Genomic DNA, 20,538 nt, shown 5'->3' on the forward strand with positions numbered 1-20,538 from the left:
GCTTCGATATTAATGTAATAATTTTTAGCTGTAGACTTATTTATATTATTTCAGTGTTATTTGCTGTTTATCAGAGAGGTACTTTTAACTTTTTTAAAATTATAAAGTACTACATATATTAACTTTCTGAATAAAAGGTATGATTAAAATATTATAAGACTTAAAGAGATCATTTTTATATTATCATCTTTGTAGAATCTGAGCATACACAGATACATTTAATTTGATTATCTATAGTGCACCCGTCTGCCTCTTTGCCTCAGGTGAAAAAATACTAGGCACGGCTCTGCATATATACATGTACTGTATTTCAGCATCTAAATATTTTAAAAGATAAAGTAATATAGTTTCGAATATTAAAAAAAACATTCAACGTGCAGCATATTTCAATTTAAATTCATACAACAACAAAAAATGTATATATAAAGAGAAACTATGAAAATATAATAAGAAAGTTTTAATCCTTGAAAAAGCAAAGAAAACAAACAATATGAAAATATTTTAACAAAAATCAATTAAAAAAATTTCAAGGTTACTTCTTAAATATCTTTATTACTATAAATAAAAATTATATATATTATTCCATAATAATATCTATTAAGTTATGGATGATATTTCACAAGTGATATGTATTGTTATGGATAAGTTATGGATCCAATAAGTTATGGATGATAATATAATAATATCTAATAAGTTATAGATAATATCTAATAAGTTATGGATGATATTTCAGAAGTGATATATATTGATATTTTTTATTTATTTAAGCCCTTTCCGAACATTCTTAGAAGCAAATTGAAAGAGGAATGCAAATTATGACAGTTTGCTTTCAGTCATTCCGTTGCACTAGCCTTGAAATAATATTCCATCAGTTCTATTTGATGTTTATTCGGGCTATGTCAGGGTGATGAAGCAGTTCGAATATTAGACATTTAAAAATTTATTGATGGTGTAGACTGTCCATTCGCATTAAATATTGTCGACTGTTCAACATGCAGTACAAATTAAGTTACCTGGAATAAAAAAACATTAATGAACACACGCCTTCAGAACAAATTAAAATTTACATAATTCATTTCTACAGTTACAAAATACCACGTTGCTCGAAAATGCATTCTTGTAAGTGTAGCATATTTACCTTATCAATATTTGATATTATTTAACATCAAATAATTCTGTTTGTTTTGTAATAGTTAAATTTTAAATTTTTACAACGTCTTCTTTCGTCAGATGAATTCGATCATCTCAGAAGATTTTAAACTAATTTCTGATATGCGAGATATAAGTTTAAATTATGTGCTATTTTTAAGCGTAATGAAATTAGCTCCCGCTTCAAGAAATACCTGTCGTCTTTGGAGGATTGCTTTTATACTGCTCATTGAGCCTGTTGGGTAAATATTAGTTGAAATTAGAATCTTTGTATTGAAGGCCTTACCAGTTGCCGAGAAATTAATACCGCTGAATACAGGGAATTCTATCTGAATTCATTCCATGTGAATGAGCTGTCTGCATGGTTGGTTTTCCTCATGCGTAACGTGAATACGAGACAGTTTCCCTTAGAAAGTCTTCCACGAAAGCATTCCTTTCCTTGAATTAGTGGTCTTTAAAGTGGAATACGCGAAGTGATACTTGGGAGTAAACCAAAGAAAGTAGGGTTATAATCACTTGCGAGTGTATGATCGTACCTCGTGTCAGTGCGAGGTCAGGTCGCTGTATCCGGTTTCACTGGCGTCTGGAAAGCTGAATATCATAATTGATCTCGCTTTAAAGCGCATGCACATTATATTACATTATATTATATTAGGTTAGATTATACTATGTACATTATATTAAGTTATATTATAGAGCATGACATAATATTACGATATATAATATTATATTATGTTATATAATATACTATTATATATGTTATGATATATTACATTATATTATACTACATTGTATTATATTACATTACATTAAATTATGCAGTATATAATGTCATACTAACTATATTACATTATATTACATCAGATTAGATTACGTTATATTATATTATATTATATATATATTATATTATATTATATTATATATATATTATATTATATTATATGGAGTACAACTTATAATTATTTTCGTGGTAGGAGTACGCGAACATATAAATTTGAAAAGCTCTGCCTTAGAGCGATATTGCTTATGTGATATGCCATTAACCTAACGAACCTGTTTGTTTTGAGAATTAGTACATATCCAGATGCTAAGTTCAATTAGTGTTTAGATTTGTTAACTGTCAGCAGCTTTAAATCGGTTGCTGATTTATTCGCAAGCAAGAGGCTGTTTTAGTTTTTGAGTTCTAAATTACTTGAGTTATATCGAAAGTTGTAGTTCGAATTAACTTTTAGTATTGTTTGCTTAATTTTAGACAAATTTTGAATCCTTACACTAAAAATAACTCACCTTGACAGTTGTATCAGTAAGTTCATTATTGTCCATCATATGTTAACACATCTGTATATCATAAATTCTCTGATTTTTCTACATTGGCAAATATAGCTCATAGTTGCTGAAGCAACATTTCTCCTTAACTTATAAAGAGTGCTGATAGAAATCGAAATCTATTTTTAATAGCACGCTTGGCTTGTCGTATTTTTCTTTGAGAGCTATTACATAATGTGAATAGAAAACACAAAAGCTACATATTATCACGCTTTTAAAAGAAGCCTCTATTTTAGTGTGATATTTGGGTATTTGCCGGCTTATAAGGCGCACTTGTTTTCTTTGAAAGGGTGCATCTTGTCGAAACTGCGTCTTATATGTCAATACTCAGTTTTTGATTACATTCATTTCTGGAAATTTCCTTGCCTAAAGGATTGTTTATACAATACCTAAAGGAGTGTTTATACATGTTCACGCAAAAGGCTGGATGGATGGAGGAGGAATGAAGTTATGGATAGATAAAATTTGGTTGAGGCGCTCTGGCAGACTGTTGAAGGAACCTGCCCTACTAGTATGGGATCAGTTTCGTTCTCACAGAACAGAAGGTAATAAAAATAAACTCAAAAAATTGAAAATTCAGTTAGCTGTAATTTCGGGAGGCCTAACTAGTCAGCTTCAACCTTTAGATGTCTGCATTTTTAAACTATTTAAGGAATTTATGAAGGGGATGTAGAACAACTGGATGCAGTCTTCAGATTTTGAAGTTACACCATCTGGAAGAAGGAAGAGCCCTAGCATTTCGCAAGTTTGTGAATGGGCCAAAGCTTCATAGAATGCTGTAGAAACAGAGACAGTGGCTGAATTATTTGAGAAGTGTGGCATTAGCAGTGTGCTTGATGGTCCAGAGGACAATTTGGTGTAAGAGGACTCTGATACTGATTTAGAAGACGTTTCAAGTAATTCTTCATTTAGCTCTGGAAATGAGTGTCTGGGTTTTGATGAAGATTAAAAGGTGTTCTTTCCCAGATAGATTGGGTATTTGCAGAAAGTATTACTTTGTATTTGTATTACGTTATATTTAAAATACTATATTCATTATAATGATCAGTAATACAGTTTTATCCTTCAAACATGTGTATAAAAAGGGGGTACGTCTTATACGCCGGCAAATACGGTACTTATGTACATGAAGAAATTTTGTTTCATCAACATCGAAGATATCTTCCACGTAGAGTCTGAGATCACGAATGAGACAAATTTATGGAGAGAAGTGGTCTGCGTCATAAAGGCGGTTAGTTGGATAGGCATAAATAAAATAGATACATGAAATGAGTTCATCAAAAATTCATTTCACATTTTAGGTGGTAATTCCAACTACCTAGTCTGTATTGTGGTTAATGACACTGACTCCATACCGATGGGCTCAGGCCCGAACCCTGGCGAAAGCATGAATGCTTGTAAAAGTTTAGTGTCTGTGCGGCAAGGGGGAATTTTGGACAGCCGAACGTCGGCGAAGTTGGCTGTAAGGGAAGAGCGCTGAGGTTTCAAAACTGAGATGGAAGTTTATCTGTATCTGTCTTAAATATAGTTTTATGGACTTGACTGAAAGCTCAGCTTTTTGCAGCATTTCTAAAGCCAAATGCAGATTTTAGTATTTTTCTCAGTAGATTTTTTATTGCTAAAATAAAAAATGATGATTCTTCGCAACACACGTCTTTATTGTTTCATCAATACAGAATAACATATGCATAAAAGCAATACTTTCCATTCTTGAGTATAGATATGTTTCCGAAATATCAGTCATCATTCTAATCATAACACTTGCATATCGGATTGCAGTAATATCTTAGAATCGTTCGAAGAATTTGCTGCTTTCCTCTATAATTTTAGCAATAATTTTTTTTTTTTTTTTTTTTTTTTTTTTTTTTTGTGTGTGCATGAAATTAGCATCTGCGTATAAATGTGTAGAATTTACTTTATTAGACTTAACTACATCTGAAATCATCGCCTAAGCATGAATTCAGAGTAGACTTATTTTACAGTCAAAATGGTTAGAAAGTTAAGAATTTGTTCAGCTAAGTTCAAGAAGGAATTTTAAATGTTTTCTTACGGAGAGCTTTGAATAAAATACTTTGCTATTTTTTAGTTTGTGTTTTCCACTGTAATTAAAAACGTGTTTTAATTAAAATGATCGCAAATAACTGTATAAATTTGATTTGCTTACTTGTGAAAAGCTTGGAGGCAAATTTAAAAGTTATATATTGTGTATTAAATTATTTTATAATCTGAACTTCTGAGAAATCGCAAGCCTGTAAATTATATAAAAACACAAAAACTAAATAAGACCTGAGAATACAACCAAAAATTTAAGCATTTTGTTAAAAACAGATGCAAACAGGAAAATTTGAGAACAATAAGTTTCGATCTGCCACGCCGAAATACCTGCATTTATACCAAAATTTTCTTTTTATTGTAATATATTATTACAATGATATATTAATGCGTACCTAAGTTTCATTTTGTAGCTTTCTAGCAGTTTTCAAATCAAACGTAATGGTGGTAGAGGAAATATTCTTGTATTGCTGTGAACAAAAAATGGGTATTTCATTAAAATGAAACATAATTATTAACAAAATCATATTTTTTCAGTGAATTTTATGAATTTAATTTTAAATATTAAATGTTTGGTTTAATCTGAAAATTGCTTTCAATTAAAAATACTAAATAAACTAGCCAGAATTGGCAATTAGGAAAATAACTAAAAAAAATTAAGACACTAAAAAAATGTTGCAAAATTTCTCTACGAATTTCTTACATGTTTTCGAGGTACTTAAAGCTTCTATGTATTTGAAAGTGTACCATTTCTTTGCATGAACAATTAAATTTTATAAAATGATGTAACGCTCCGCCAGTGGCTGAGTGATTAAGAACGCTGAATATTGGGAGTTCGATCCGGCGAATGGGCTCGCTACATGGTTTATTTTCGTAGCTTCTCTATGTGTAATATGCATGCGAGTAGACTTACCTTTAAAAGACTTCGAAGTCATCTCTCCTTAAGCAGATAGCCCATTTGTATGCCTGATAAATTGTCTCTCGAGGCCATGCTACCAGGTTTCGCCAGTCTGTTAAGTTTTGTAATTCTTCGGTTTCGCGTTATTGCTGCTGATATATAATTGTTACGCCGGTGAGAAGCTCTGAGCCAACTTGAGTAGTTCTTTTATGTGAAAGTTTTGATTTAATAAAAAGGTTATTTTAACCTTCTCAGTTCTCACTCACTTTGTTTTCATTAACTTCAGACGTAGCAATAATTCACTACCAAATGTGTAGGAGTTTGATACTAGTTTATGCTGTCAAAGAACGTCAAAATCTTTAAACTTACCAAAGCTGGTAGCCATTAATTCCGAATAATTTCTCTTCAAATAACCTAGCATGTATAATGTAATCTATAGCAGATGTTAAAACAATACTTCATGCAATTCGCTTGCTTAATTTTTTTTATATACAACATTTGAGTAACGTAACTGATTTTCAAAAGCGAATTGAGATTTGAAAAAACTAAATCATTTAAAAAAGTTATTTTTTGTTCATTTCATCTTAAAGATTCTCAACATATTTAGAAAGAAATACCAAGTTTAATTAGTATTATAAAGAAATTTGCATCGGAAGTAATTTTTAGTCCAAAGGGGCTTTGTCCCTGAAGGACTATTGTTTTCGTTTTGCGATTTTGCGTCGGACTCATAAACGTCGGTTCACTTTTCAAACTGTTGCCACAAAATGTTAGAGTCCTGCATTATATTTGAAGAAATTAAATAATGAAAAATCTGCATAAATGATTGTCTATTTCTCGCATTGTGATAATTTTGAATGACGAAATCCTACTGCGAATATGAGCATCTGAAATCCCAAATTTGGAATTTGTTTTATTATAGATTTTATATTTTGTAAAACTTTAACGAATTTTTGATTTACAAAATCAATGCTTTAAAAGCGAGAAATGGCTACGTTATATAGAAAAAAAAATACTTTTATCTCCAGCTCGCGAGACTGTGTATATCGAAAATTCTAAAGATATGCTTAATTTAACATTATTTTGCGATATTGCTCTTGAACTGAATTTTATGGTTTAAGTGCAAAGAACATGATATTTAATAAATAAAGGTAACACTCAAAACGTTAAAAAAACGCCCCTTTGGACGTAATTTAAAATCTGAAACATTTCAGATTTTTTTTTTTTTTTTTTTTTTTTTTTTGTTTTTAAAATTGCATATATGTTTTCATTTACAATACATTAATTTATGCATTTCAGGTGTTAGATAAGCAGAAATTTACGAACTTCATATAGCTGTAGACCCTATCATTAAGACTGCAATTAAAATCTGAATTCATACTGAAATAGGATAGTGTAACACTCTTTTAACTATTCAGCATCACAAAAGCGCTGTTTTGAACTGTATGTGTTTTATAATAACATATGCATTTGGTTATATTTCCACTTACTGAAGAAGTAAATATTTTCCCCACATTACTTTGATGAGATTTTTGTAATCCTTCTATTCAAAAATAAATTTTAATATTTAACTGTTTCACTAGAGTTCTTTAAGGATCAGTTTAAAATGTGTACCATAATTTTCTGTCTCTAAGTGATTTTTATCGCGAAATTCGAGAACTTGCTATAATCTTGCATACATCATAAATCATATTTGGTCAGGCAGGATGAGTGCTTATGCAAGTGCTTTTGTATTTCTGAAGCAGGTTGAGTGTACTATGAAATACTAAAGGCAAATATACTGTTTAAATATCCTCTTTTAAGATTATTATGCTTAAATTTTTAAAATACTTTCAAGTAATGTGTTATTTAATAGATCGGGTCGTAGGCTTATATCATTTATAAAATCGATTCTAATGACTATAAGCGATTCATAATGTCGTTGAAAGCTGTTTGTTATCAAGTATCTGCGTCTTAAATTAGAGTGATTAAATAAAAACAAAAACAAAAAAATATTTTAAATGGATGGTAAAAGTTTTCTGATATATAACCCAATATTTGTCCTTACCTTGGCTCGGCGGATATCGCGTTAGTTTTACATTCTCGTAAAGGCGGCTTAGTTCCCTCTAACCTCTGGAGAGCGATGTTGCAACAAGTGTGTGCCAGAATGCAGCACACAGGACTGAAGAAGGGGAAGACACCGCACATGTCATTCGAACATCCGAAGCCTTCAGCATGTGGTGGAAGAAGAGTTGCGATACAAGCGCCGACTACGATTAACAAATTTATTTTCATTTTATCTTGCTTTTCTGCCTGTAATAAAAGATTAGTCCAAATATTAATTCCATTTAGATATATCATGAGATTATATTTTTTACTACACTACCTTATACGTTTACTATTGCAAGTATACGTGTTAGAACCTTTTCAATAAAGGAAACTTGCTTTTTATAGGTGAAAGTGCAAGTATAGGCAATGTGTACAAAAAAATAAGAAATGAAAGGGGTAATTAAATCATTGAGCAAAAAAATATGTCATGTCAAATTGCGCGCAAAAATTCTTTGCAATGTGTTGTCTACATACACTAAAGTGTTAGAGATCGAGGCTTCATCTGGAACTTATTTAAGATCTTTTTTTAGTGCGAATATGTGAATGAACTTCTAGGCTAATCATAATTTTGATTAACTATTAATTATCCTTTTCCGTTTACTCATCATAAATGTGGAATTGTTTGAGAGTATTTAAATTGAAGGTTTTAGATTGTAAGACAGAGCGTGTTTTTTGCCTGTCGAGGCCGCATTACTAGGTTTCGCCAGCTCTGATAAGCTTGTAGCTTCATAAGCTTGATTAATTCTTTAAGTTTTCGTTATCGATGCCGGTGAGAAGTTGGAAGCCAAATTAGAATTAAAATCAGTTGTGTAGTCGTGACTACTGGGTTAAGTTTAATATTAATTTTAATGACTTTGACTGTTACTTTAAGTTACATCTCCACTTGTGGTAGTCGATCGTGTTAACGCGAGAAGTGCTTTTATGTTAAAGTTCTGATTTAATAAAAATGTTATTTTTATTCCGAGTCTTCCCGAGTCTCTGTCGTTAACCTCAGACACAGCCATAATTCGCTTTAAGTCTGTTACGAGTTTGATACAAGTTTGCTAGTTTATGTTGACAAAGGAGGTACAAACTCTATAAACTTCACAAAGCCGTAACCATAAATTCTGAATAATTTCTATTTTTCTGTAAGCTTTTCTTTTTGAACGGCTAAGATAACACCAGTGCTTCTTCTCCTTCGTAAAACTTCACGATTTCGAAGAATTAGACTTTCCTAAAATGCTTATCTCAACCAGATATTTATAGACAGAATCAGGTTTTCCCTCTCCTCATCAAACAGATGGATGAATTCATATCTGGCATACAGAATGCTCAGTTTTCTTTCCTTGGTATAATGCAGGCAGATGGATTTGAAGTATAAGCTTGGATAATATTTATACAGGATTGCTTTGGGCTGGGAGCTGTAAATTTAGCGACTTTCTCAACTACCCGTAATTCAGTAAAATTGCTAATTGAAGCTGTTTACCTGTAATTTAGCAGTATTTTTTCTTTCCGAACATTTTTTTGAATGCATAAAAGGAAATAACATAACTCAAAAACAGACATTTTATTTAAAGGTTATCAGGCAGAGTAAAAATGTACAGAAATAAATTATATTTTGAATAAAAAATGATGTAGCCTACATATAATAAATAATTGAAAATAATTTCTGGTAGGTTAACTTATTTGTATGCAAATCATTAATATATTACTTTAAATTTACAATGAAAATATAGTGGAAATTCTTCATTTAGATGCATAACTGAAAATTTGTTATTTTTTTAATTCTTTTGAAAGTTAGCTGCATAAAAAAACATAATATGTACAAACTGTAGTTTCCTAATGAAAATATAATTTTTGTGTAAAATAAGCTAGTCACTGAGAAAGCTGTCTCAGAGGATATTAACTATATTTAAACTCATCTAAACCGGTTTAAGACCAAGAAGTTAAGTGCGGTAGCATTTAAAGTGCAATAGTAATTTAATTAAGTGCAGTAGTATCATTTTAACAGCATTTAAAATCCGCGAGACGAATTAAAGAAATCATTTTAAGTCCATTAGTGTCCAGTAGCAGCTCTGAGTGCTCTACGACTTTATGCCATACTTTCTCATTTGTTAAATCCTCAGAGTCATTGTAAAGGTCTGACTTTTGTTGTTATAGCAAGAAATGGGCAATACATTATCAGATATTGAATATCCATGCTAGGCTGATCTACTAGATGCTTCTGTGCACGGGCGAAAAAGCCCTTGCGCTGCTCAAACTATTTTCAAAAAGAATAATCATTGTTATTCAGATGCCTTTCAGTTTATTTAATGTATTCTTAAGATCTTGCCCTTATTATTTAACAGTCCCTTATTATTTAAACAATACACGGCACACAAGCAAGAAAAAGCCTAAACATACACACGTAAAAAAAGAAGGGAAACGTTTCCCAGTAAATGATAAAGACAAAACGATGTTTGCGTTTACGTGGAAAATGAAATCTTAGAAATTTTTCTTTCTCTTCCCAAAATGGGAATCGAACTTTCATAGCACGCTTCCAACAAAAGCTCTACCTTTGATAGCTGGACTGTAGGTGATGTAATATTTTCTTTTCCTTGCAGAACTTGCTTATTTTTAAATGGGAATTCTTACGATGTAGAATAAACATACGATATATCCATATTTTATGCTATCGTCTTACGTATTTCATTTTCTCAAATACATCCGTGAAATATAATTTAATTAACAATTTCAGGAAAAAATATTGTAGCTATATAAATCTCTATTTTACAATTAAACATATTATACTTATTATTTTTTGGAAAGTACAATGTATTTTCATCACAAAATAAAATAATGTAATAAAAAAAATATTGCGAAACAAATTACAATTATTGCAAGGCATGATTTTCAGAATGCTCTTTCGCCCACCAGCGGCCGAGCGGTAAAGACGCTGAACACTGGTAGTTCGGTCTGAGGTTCGAATCCCACGAACGGGCTGGCTGCATGGGCGTTTTCGTGGTTTTCCCCATGTGTAACGCGTATACGAGCCAGTTTCCCTTAGAAAGTCCTCCACGAAATCATCCCTCCCTTTAGGCAGATAGCCCTCATGTGCTTTGCCATAATTGAATAATCCAATCTAATCCAATCCAGAATGCTCTTTCATTTTTGTAAAGGAATTGTGATTAAAATTATTAAAGGAGAAATATTTTTGATTCTCAAGTTTTCTGTAATATTTTGATATCACATTAAAGGGTATCATCATATTGTAACATTTTGATATCACATCTACATTGTAAGTATACCATTAAAAGCAGATAATTAATATAAGTGGTAATGAATTTAGAAAGTAACGATTTGGCATTCTGAAAACGCTTTTTTCTTAATTCAAGTGATTTTGTTTCTTTTTAATGAATGCTGAATCAACAAATAAATATTGCTGCAAATTGGAATGTTACATAAAAAGTAGATTTCAAGGTAATTAGGTTTTACCTAATAATTCAACATAAAAATTTAATTCTAGTTTTATATAACTTAAAATTCCTATTTGCTATGTCTTTTACCTTCAAATTATTGACGTTTAGATTAAGACTGAGTTTTTAAAAAAGACTGTCATGTTTCTTTACTCCGTTCTCTGGAACCAAACTGAAATAACGTAGTGATCGTATTTATATTCCTGTCTCCTAAATTTAAATTATAAAGCTATTCCTTCGCGTATTGATAAAATAGTTCTAAATTGCATAGTTTAAATAAATATTGCTCTTCGATGCCGTGAAATCAGAGGGTACAATAAAAGGTTCACATTTATAATTGCAAACATCTTTCCGCGAAACAATAATATGCGTACATTTTTTTATTTTATCTGCCAAATTTCCACTGTAGAGCGCAAAATAAAATGCACGAATAAATCATAGCGCTCCTTCCTCTGAATTCTAAATTGAAAATGTAGTATAAAACATAAAATTTATGACCCATGTTTTATAAAGTGGTTATTCAGCCACGGTCCAACAATTAAAAAATCAAAATATAAAATTTTCATACATATTAATATATTGCGAACAGTTCGTAAGCTTACATAAAAAGAGAGCATATAAAATACATTCATTGCATTTTTAAGGAAGAACTAAATGTATTTTAAATTAGAAAAATGCCAAACGAGTTTCTTTTGCACAAATCTTACCTCTGGATGAGAAGGCAAAATGTGTGTGTTGCTAGGAACCCGGAAGAATTAATAAATGGTAATGTTGAGTTCAGAATGCATTAAAAAAATATCACCAATAAGAGCTTTATAATATATAGATTGTCCATGACGTCATAAATTCGAAAAAAATACAGCAAGAACAGTCCGCATGGCTGATCAAGAAATTGAAATGAACTTGATGGCTATTGTCGGTAAGCAAGGAGGCGAAAAAGTGCAAGATGGATAGACGGAACAATTCAATGAGTCGTATATCATGGCAGAGTGGAATTACCCAAAAAGTACTCAAACTCCGAATAATTTCTGTGATGTCTTGTTAACATTTTCCCCATCGGTGAATCTAGACCTTGCAGTCTGTGGAAAATCCTTGATGGAAGGAAAACACGCATGGTTATTCACAAATTTCCGATCAAATTCATCTTGCAGGACAAACCTGCAGAAAATGTTTTACTGCACAGTTTTTGCTGTGCTTGATTTAACAGAAACTGAGATTACATAATAAAGCCTTTCATCGACAGCCTTGACGATTCATTTATAAGTTCCCTTAAAGAAGGAAAAAAAATATGTTTAAATATTTTTAGAAATTATTGACAAAACATTATAATTAATACATTCCTTACGAGAATGGAAGAAAAGCGATGGTGTAGTATGACTATCTAATAAAATATTTGTTAAGACTGAAAAAATAGCTGAAATATTGAAGTTACTATGCATAAAGTTTATAATTTGTATGGAGTTTAACATTTTAGTAATTATATTTTGGACTAAGATAAGTACTTAGTTAAAGCAATTGTCTGTATTAGGAAGAACAGAGAGTTTCATAAGAGAAATTAGCCCTTATTTAGATTAGAATGTGTGAAAACAGGAAAGTTCAAGCTGTCAACTTGTTCGAATAGCAAGGAACTTAATAATGATACCAATGTATACATGGTAGCAGTATTCAATAGTTTTATTCATTCGATTTTTGGCAAGCCAAAATGAAAAAAGAATCGGCTGATATTTATAAGAGCAAACTTAGTTAGCTAAAGTTCTTAACACCTTCTGTACATAAACTAAATGTCAAGTTTCTGTGCATTAAAGATTCAGGTAAAAAATAGTACATGTGCAAAGTGCATGTACAAAAAGTGTATCAAATTGTATGTAGAAACTATATTTTAAAAAGGTATAGCGATTTAAGCAAAAGCGAAATGGTATGAAAATTAATTTTAAGAGTTTGGAAAAATCGATATGTGCGATAATTAGTAAAATATCATAAAAGAGGAAATAAGTTCAGTGCTCATTAATTCTTTTAATTATTTCTTTGTTGACATTTTTGACAGCTTAAAAACGGAAATTAGAGGGAAAAAATTAGATCACCTGATACCCAGAATCTCCTTCTATACAAGTCTACTGCTGCACTTTGGAGAGCTACGAAAAAGCACGTAATTTTTTAAGTATGAAAGTAAGAAATATTTTATGCATGCTTGGAAGCTTTTTACAGTGTTCTTTATCATCTCATGTTTGAGGTCATGGTAAGCTAGAGCTAGTCGATGCAATATCTTGATTTTGCTGGAAATCGTTTCAATAAACTACGTTTGAAATATAAAATTTCTAGACACTTAAGCTTCAGGAAATACTTTGATGAATTCTATAGAACCTATCATTCATTTCTGTTTAATTATAGTCTTTTAATGCCAAAAATCGTGTTTCCAAGCAAGTCTTCAATCTTTTTCTTTATTCTTTATGAAATGATGAATCAACGGTTATTACATCATCTCTTCTTTAATAACTTGATTTAACAGAAACTCTTCTTTAATAACTTGATTTAACTTCACATTTTAGATTTGTTCTAGACAAATGTGATGTTGTGGTGCATTTTGTTCACAAAATAAAAGAAATAATTTACATATTAATATAATTTCATCGGATGTCAAGTCTACTTTCAATTCTTTTAGGTGACCGCTCAGGGATTAGAAGGATTATTGGGAGATTAGAAGCTTTTAATTGCCCAAGAATATCTTTAAATTGATCAAACACTCTTTATCTGATCTCATGACACAGTATAAAAAAAAAAGAAGGTATTTATGCTGTAGAACAATTATGAAAAGGTGCATTGAAAGGTTCTTGTCTTAAGTTGATATTGTGGAATATCATTGCGAGCTGGCTGAAGAAAATTTATTAGAAGTGTTTATATCAGTTGAATTTGATATCAAAGAGAGTCAGTTGCTAAGTTTTCCTAAAGGTTCTAGATTAAATGTACTCTCAGAACTACACTGGAATGATATCCCCGTTACAAACAGTGTTACTATGAAATATTTGCGTTTATCATTGATCCTAGATTTGCATGGAGGCCATACCTCATAAAATTAGATGTTGTTTTCTTCCTTGCCCCTAAGGTACGCATTAGCAGGTGCAGTTTTCCCAAATGCATTGTATCAGTTTACTACAGACAGCTTGTCCTAAAAGGCTAATGGAAGCTTCATTGTTAGGAAGTGGAAAGAGAGTCGTTTAAAATTTTCACATCTCTTCATAGTTAATGGACGGGAGGAGAGGAAACGAACGGGACGGGTAATGGACGAGGACGGGTGTTTCGGGGTTTTAAGTATACAGGTTAGTGAAGGCTTCGGTTTCTAAGGATTAATGGATGAAATTTTAATAAACAAGTAAAAAGTTCTGCTTAAAATATATAAAATTTTAAAAGTGAAAATTTTTAAATAGTTATGTCTTAGACATTTAGAAAGCATGATACTTTACGGTCATCCTGTTTCGTACACTGGAACGGCTAGAGTGATTAAAAGCTAACACTGGTATAATGATTGGTTTTGCTATCGATGATTAAAGCGTACAGAATTGCATCGTGGCAGCTTCCCAAGTTCTTTGAGTTTTAATTATTCATCTAAAAGACAAAATGTAATAAAAATTGTATTTTTCTCTTCATGGAAATGAAAATATTGTAGTTTAAGACATAAAAATAAGCAACAGCGATAAAAATTCTAGAATTAAAGAGAGATCTACACCACCAGCAAAACATAAGGCTTTTGCGTGACACTATGGTGGTCTAAATAGTCAAGGATGTGAAATTTTTAGTGATGGTTCTTAAATTCAAGATAAGCTGCAACGTTTATAGTATTATTTAATAATGGGTTTACGAGAAAAAAAAATCATAATTTGTACTTACGATTCTTCCTCAGTGTTCCTAGCCGAATTACCTCTAATAGAAGCTTTCACATGGTAAACCACTGTTCTGGAAATGTTTCAAGACAATGATACTATTAAGGTTTTTTGCCACAATCGAAGTGTTTTGCAAGCCTTAGCGTCTTATAAAAATAGAATGTATAATGTATTAAATATTAAAAGTGCCTTTGCTTCTATTGGGATAAAAAGTGACATGAAATTACTTTGGCATTCGTGATAATGAAATGGTTGATCTCTTTGCAACTCTTATGAGCGATATCGTTATTATTGTTCCGTTTTTAGGTAAAACCATTAGAAGTTTAGTTACGAAACAAGACACAGAAAAGTAGGAAAGAAAATTGGATTATGGAGACAGGGAGATAAGTTTATAACATGTTTAAAACAAGTTTGGGAATTTCGTTTATGATCAAATTTTTATTTGGCTATAACAGGAAAATGTTTCTACACTACTTAAATCGTTTTTCAAAGTGAATGTATGATGTAAATGTGAACAAAATAAATGAAGAAACAGATATTATTCATTATTTGTAAGAATAGCCAATCATATTGGCAATTTAGAAGGATATTCGGATATTCTTCTGAAATATCTCTTCTAATTGAAATAAACTTGTTGTAATACTATAGCCTTTGCGTATGATTATCCTGTTTTGCTTTCAGAGTAGGGACCTTCTTGCTACTTTTTTCCAGGCAGAAGAGACTTTAAATCTCGCCTCTGACTAATCAAAAGGTTTTAAATTGGACCTGATAAAATTCTGATAAAATTAGAGTTATGATTATTGAAAAGAGAAGCATTTGTTATGATGCATCTCAGTTATTTCTCAACGCACCTCTTTGACTGTGGTTAAGCAAATGAAATATCTTTGGGTTTTTCTTGACTGTAAATTTTCTTGGAAGCGACACTTACCTTATGTTGCGGAGAAATGTGATAAATTCCAGCCTGTATTAAGTCGCATTGCACGTAACACGTACGGTATATTAATTACAACATTCATTCGCTCATCTATAAACAAGGAATTGCACCCTTCGTTGTGTATGGCTCTAGACTGTAGTATGTCGCTTAAGAAGAAGATAAATTACAAATATATACTATGCATTCAAATGCGGATACTTCTGCGGGTCATATGTGGATAACGTACCATTAGCTATGAGTCTGTTCATGCAATTTCTGGCTTTCCTCCTATCGACATTGCCATTCTACATTATATTGCCTATAGGGAAAATATATCTGCTTCTGCTGTTCTGTGAATATGATTGTGTCTTACCTCCATCTGACCTTCCTCATGCTTCAGAAAGAAATGCTGTTAATATTATTTAATTTAGCAACAAAATCTAGATGATTCGCCTGTAACTTGTTATACTGATGGCAGCGAAACTGATGGCAAGGTTAGTCTCGCATTTGTTGTCTTCAAAAATGGTCTTGAATTTGAGCACTTTCAATTTAGAAAAAGACATAAATGTACCGTTTTTATAGCTGAATTTTTGTGCTTCATCAAATGGATCTTTGAACAAAATAGTGCTGTTTGAGACTATCTCATTTGTACTGATCTTCGGAGACTCTAAAATGTATTTTTTCCTCTAATATTCAAAAGCAACTTAAAAACCTAAAAGATAAAAATATTTCAGTTGCATTTGCATTTGTTCGTGGTCATACATGTGTTGCTGGGAAAGAACGGGCCGATGTTTTACTAAGACTGCCACCAAGCGTGAAATTGACACTTTTGTCAGTATCCCTAATTCCTTTTATAAGATGGTCATGTATAAAAGTATTGGGGAGTAGTGGAATCTAGAATTCATTAGCTCAAATAAAGGGAGCTTAACTAATAGATTTTCGCCTTCCATCAAAATGAGACTGTCATGTGATCACGGACTATAAATTAACCCTATTTCTTAATGACCACGAAAATTTCAAAAGTTATCTGAGCAGATTTAAGTTAAGATCAGAATCTAACTTGTAGCCTCGGTGGGGAGGAGAATGTTGAACATGTGCTTCTTCTTTGTCCTAAATATGACAGCGAAAGAAAATTTTGAAACTGGGACTGAAAAGTTTTAATATCAACTGGCCTCCAGAATTTTACCAATTTATTTAAGAGAGAAGTGCCTTTAATAATTTTTGTCAATTCATTGTAAAATTTTGTAATCCTTCTTAATTTTGTTTTAACTTTCACCTACTGTTTATTTTGTATTGTGTTTCATACTTACTTCTGTAAGCTCCATGTGATACTATGTGGTACATGGGGAACTCCTTGTGTTTCTTTTAATAATAAAAAAAAATAATAGAAATAAACTATTAGTATTTACAACTCCAAAATACCGCACTTGTATACAAAAGTTAAGCAAGACAGTATCACAAGTATTACTAATATTATTACGCATGGATGTAATGCTGAAGGTTATTAAGTCCTAACCGTACTTTGCTGTACAAGGAATTACAGAATATGCTAACAAAGTTTAGCTTATTAATATTATGCGATCTTTTTACTGTAAACTTTTATATGTTATTAATTAATTTTTTTTTTTTTTGCGTGCGTGGGTGTAAGCAAGTATATGTAGTGATTCTATGTATGTTTTTAACAATGGTAAAATTTATTGTAATATTTTTTATATTACAAAAAGTCTTAACTTGCCCTTTACCAAAAGTCTTAATTTGCAGGTTTTTTTTTTTTTTTTTTTTTTTGGTTTTTCCAATGAAAAAATTTTATCTTATTTATTTAGCCATTTTTTGTCTTACTTTGAGTCTGGGGTACTTTCTTTCTTTCCACCGACAGCGAGGCAACCGATCCACTGGAGCAGTTAGCATATCGACCAGATTAGCCTCGCTTACGGAATTAACTTGGCCCACATAACACACTTTGAAACATATTGTGTTCAAGACGAGTGCTGGGGGCGGTTCAAACAAATGCTCGGCGAAACGATAGTGCAGTGATGGAAGAAGAGTGCATTACGGGTGAGGAGAACAATTTCAGTTACTTATTTACAGAATTATGGATAGGTGGTTGCGAAAGACATCCACAACGTGAACAATAAATGAATACAATTCAATATATGAGCAATTAACAGAGTGACTGACAAAACAGTAAAAAAATATCTAAAATAAGGCAAAATACTAAATAGCATTACTAAAAATACTAAAAAGTAAAATACTAGAAAGCAAAATAACACATAAATAAAATAAGGCAAAACAGTGAAAATAATACATAAAATAAGGCAAAACACATAATTCAATGTTCACAATTCAGGGTTTACAGTTCAAGGAGATAAGTATAAACAGGGTAAAAAAAAAAAAAAAAAAAAAAAAAATGCTAACTTAAGATAAAATAAATTCATTACAGGTACAGAGCATACGGGGGTTGTGCTGGTGACGATGATGGCAGGTGAGAATTACTCCAACCTGTTTGAGATTTTGCATGCAATATTTACTCAATCGCATATGCGTTTCAATGCATAGCATAGCAAGTAGTTTCGGCCCATGCATGGATGTGGTCCGCTACTGGCTGCCTAAGATGATGTTCGGCACTCTCACTGCAAACGAACACATAGTGATCTGGATCTCCTGTCATCCCGCATGAGCAATGGCACCTTTCGCGTCGACTGAAGCAACGCAGGTAAGTCATGAAGGGCCCATGCCCTGTTAGAAACTGAGTGAAGTGAGGAGAGCCACTTTTTAGAAGCCGGCAGACGTTTGGGAAAAATTTGTAAACTCTTCTGCCGGTGGTCTGTGTCTCCCAACGCTTCAGTAATTCTCTCTCGAGCTCAGCTTTTAACAACGAGCCCGGGAGAGGCACGTCAAGTGTGCGAACGTGGGGGTCAGTTGCTACTCTTTCGGCTGTTGCATCTGCAATTCAATACCCAATATTCCGGTGTGGGCAAGTACCCACTGGAGCTCAGGACTATAGTATTTTGGTGTTCTTATTAAGAGTTTTGTATGGCCCTGACGAGTGGACTTTTACTGCATGTGCCTTGGATTGCCTGAAGGCTAGAGGCTGAGTCTGAATAAAGATAATCAAGGTAAAGTCAGAATCAACGTAAAGTCAGAAAATATTAATCACACCTGAGAGCAATAGTATCAAATTTTCAACAATTTTTTGAACAACTGTAGCTTTTCAATGTGGTATCAAGCCAAAGAAATAGTAAGTATCTCTCAGAATATATACTGACATCCTCGAAACATTCATTGATTGTCAATAATTCTTTCCAAGGCATTCGTTGAAGTTTCAGGTGTATTCATTAGGCCTTTAATACGAAGAGTGCTAGACAAAGCTAGTGTCTTTTGTCACTTGCAATTAACGGAGGCTTATCCTTCTGATGCAAACCATCATCACTGGAGTATTATCAGTTTATAAAACTATGCAAATGATCTCAAACGAGTAATGATCCTGTACACATCAGTCCTGTGATAGAAAATATTGAGCTACAACTGTTGTGGTCCTCGGTACTCCCATATAATACATCTTATATAGTGATAGAGTCGCTATTGCCCTGCTCATAATACTTTATAGGATGGATTTGTTGTCTCATGGTATGCCCTCTAAACACAAATAACTTTACCTCCTCGAAACAGCTGAAATATAATTCGCTTGATCAGGTAACATGTACTCAGAATATACTTTATCTTGCGTGAGGCGTATGTAACAATAGAATTAGGTTAACAGTACACCTCTTGTTAGGCGACAAATAGTTTGAATAGGAGTTTTGTAGAAAACAGTTCACATTGTACTTGAGTGGCAACAGCACTGAAATGGGGTGTGACTTGATACTGTAGTTACGCTCTATGTGTGACTACTGCCTTTTGCAACTCTGACTAGCATCCTTTTTGCTTCACGCAAGTACATGTCGTTTTTTTGCCTCTGATATGCATAAATCCTAAGATATTTCCATTATTTATTCTTGTTGTTAATTTTAATGAATACTATCGTGACATCAGCCACCTCTGATAGATAATGTCTTATTCTTTTGGTCTTTATTATCTGACCATGTTAAAATGTTGATAAAATATGTTGAAGTCCAATATTTTGAGTATGGGTATGCTATCACTCTTTTCAACAGTGATAATGCACTAAAGCAGTGCTGTCAAATGCCTTGATTGTTAGATCCATGTATGTCATGCAGCTACAATCAATATAACGGGTGGGGGATTAGCTAGAAACTTAAATGAGAGCTCTAGGTACTTTGTACTTTGTACTCTTAGAAATGTAAAATACTGTGCAATAATGCTAAAATAAAACATTTTCTGGCTTCTTGTGATTATGTAAGAAATAATTATAAATATATTCTAATTGACGAGATTGTCATGCCATATTATGATATATCGGATATCGTAGTTGACCCTTGGAGTCGCCACTTGGGCGAATACGCAGGCCGTCCATATATAACAACGTGCAGATACTTTTAATTTAAACAACAATAGCTTCAATTATACCGAATTCATTGCAAAATATAAAGGAAAAAAACCTACGATTTTTTTAAATATATATCGATTTTATCATAACTTTTCAACTCTCTGTCCTTCAGCAAAATAATTTTGCAGATGCTTTTCATTTTTTTTTTTATACTCGTTGATCTTGTTTCCGAAATGCATATTTTGGGGAAATTTCGAATTTTTTCCTTTTTTACCTATAAAATCTCATACTTCAGTAGTGTAACTGAAGTATGATCTCCGTAATAAGCAATGTAGAATTTTGCTTCTGAATTTACTAAG

At 32.1% G+C, this 20,538-nt stretch overlaps 1 long non-coding RNA gene across 1 annotated transcript; it reads right to left on the bottom strand.

Annotated features, from left to right (window-relative positions):
• Positions 1–442: 442 nt before the first annotated feature.
• Positions 443–11,806, bottom strand: LOC118185332 (uncharacterized). The gene is made up of 4 exons (XR_004757582.2): positions 11,652–11,806; positions 7,470–7,714; positions 4,923–4,997; positions 443–1,013 (listed from the first exon to the last, which is right to left on the bottom strand). It is a non-coding gene; the product is annotated as an uncharacterized LOC118185332 (long non-coding RNA).
• Between the last annotated feature and the right edge of the window lie 8,732 nt (positions 11,807–20,538).

This window comes from Stegodyphus dumicola, chromosome 4, assembly GCF_044657685.1.
Source record: "Stegodyphus dumicola isolate Sdum_Otavi_A_Nest chromosome 4, ASM4465768v1".
Taxonomy (NCBI): Eukaryota; Metazoa; Arthropoda; class Arachnida; order Araneae; family Eresidae; genus Stegodyphus; species Stegodyphus dumicola.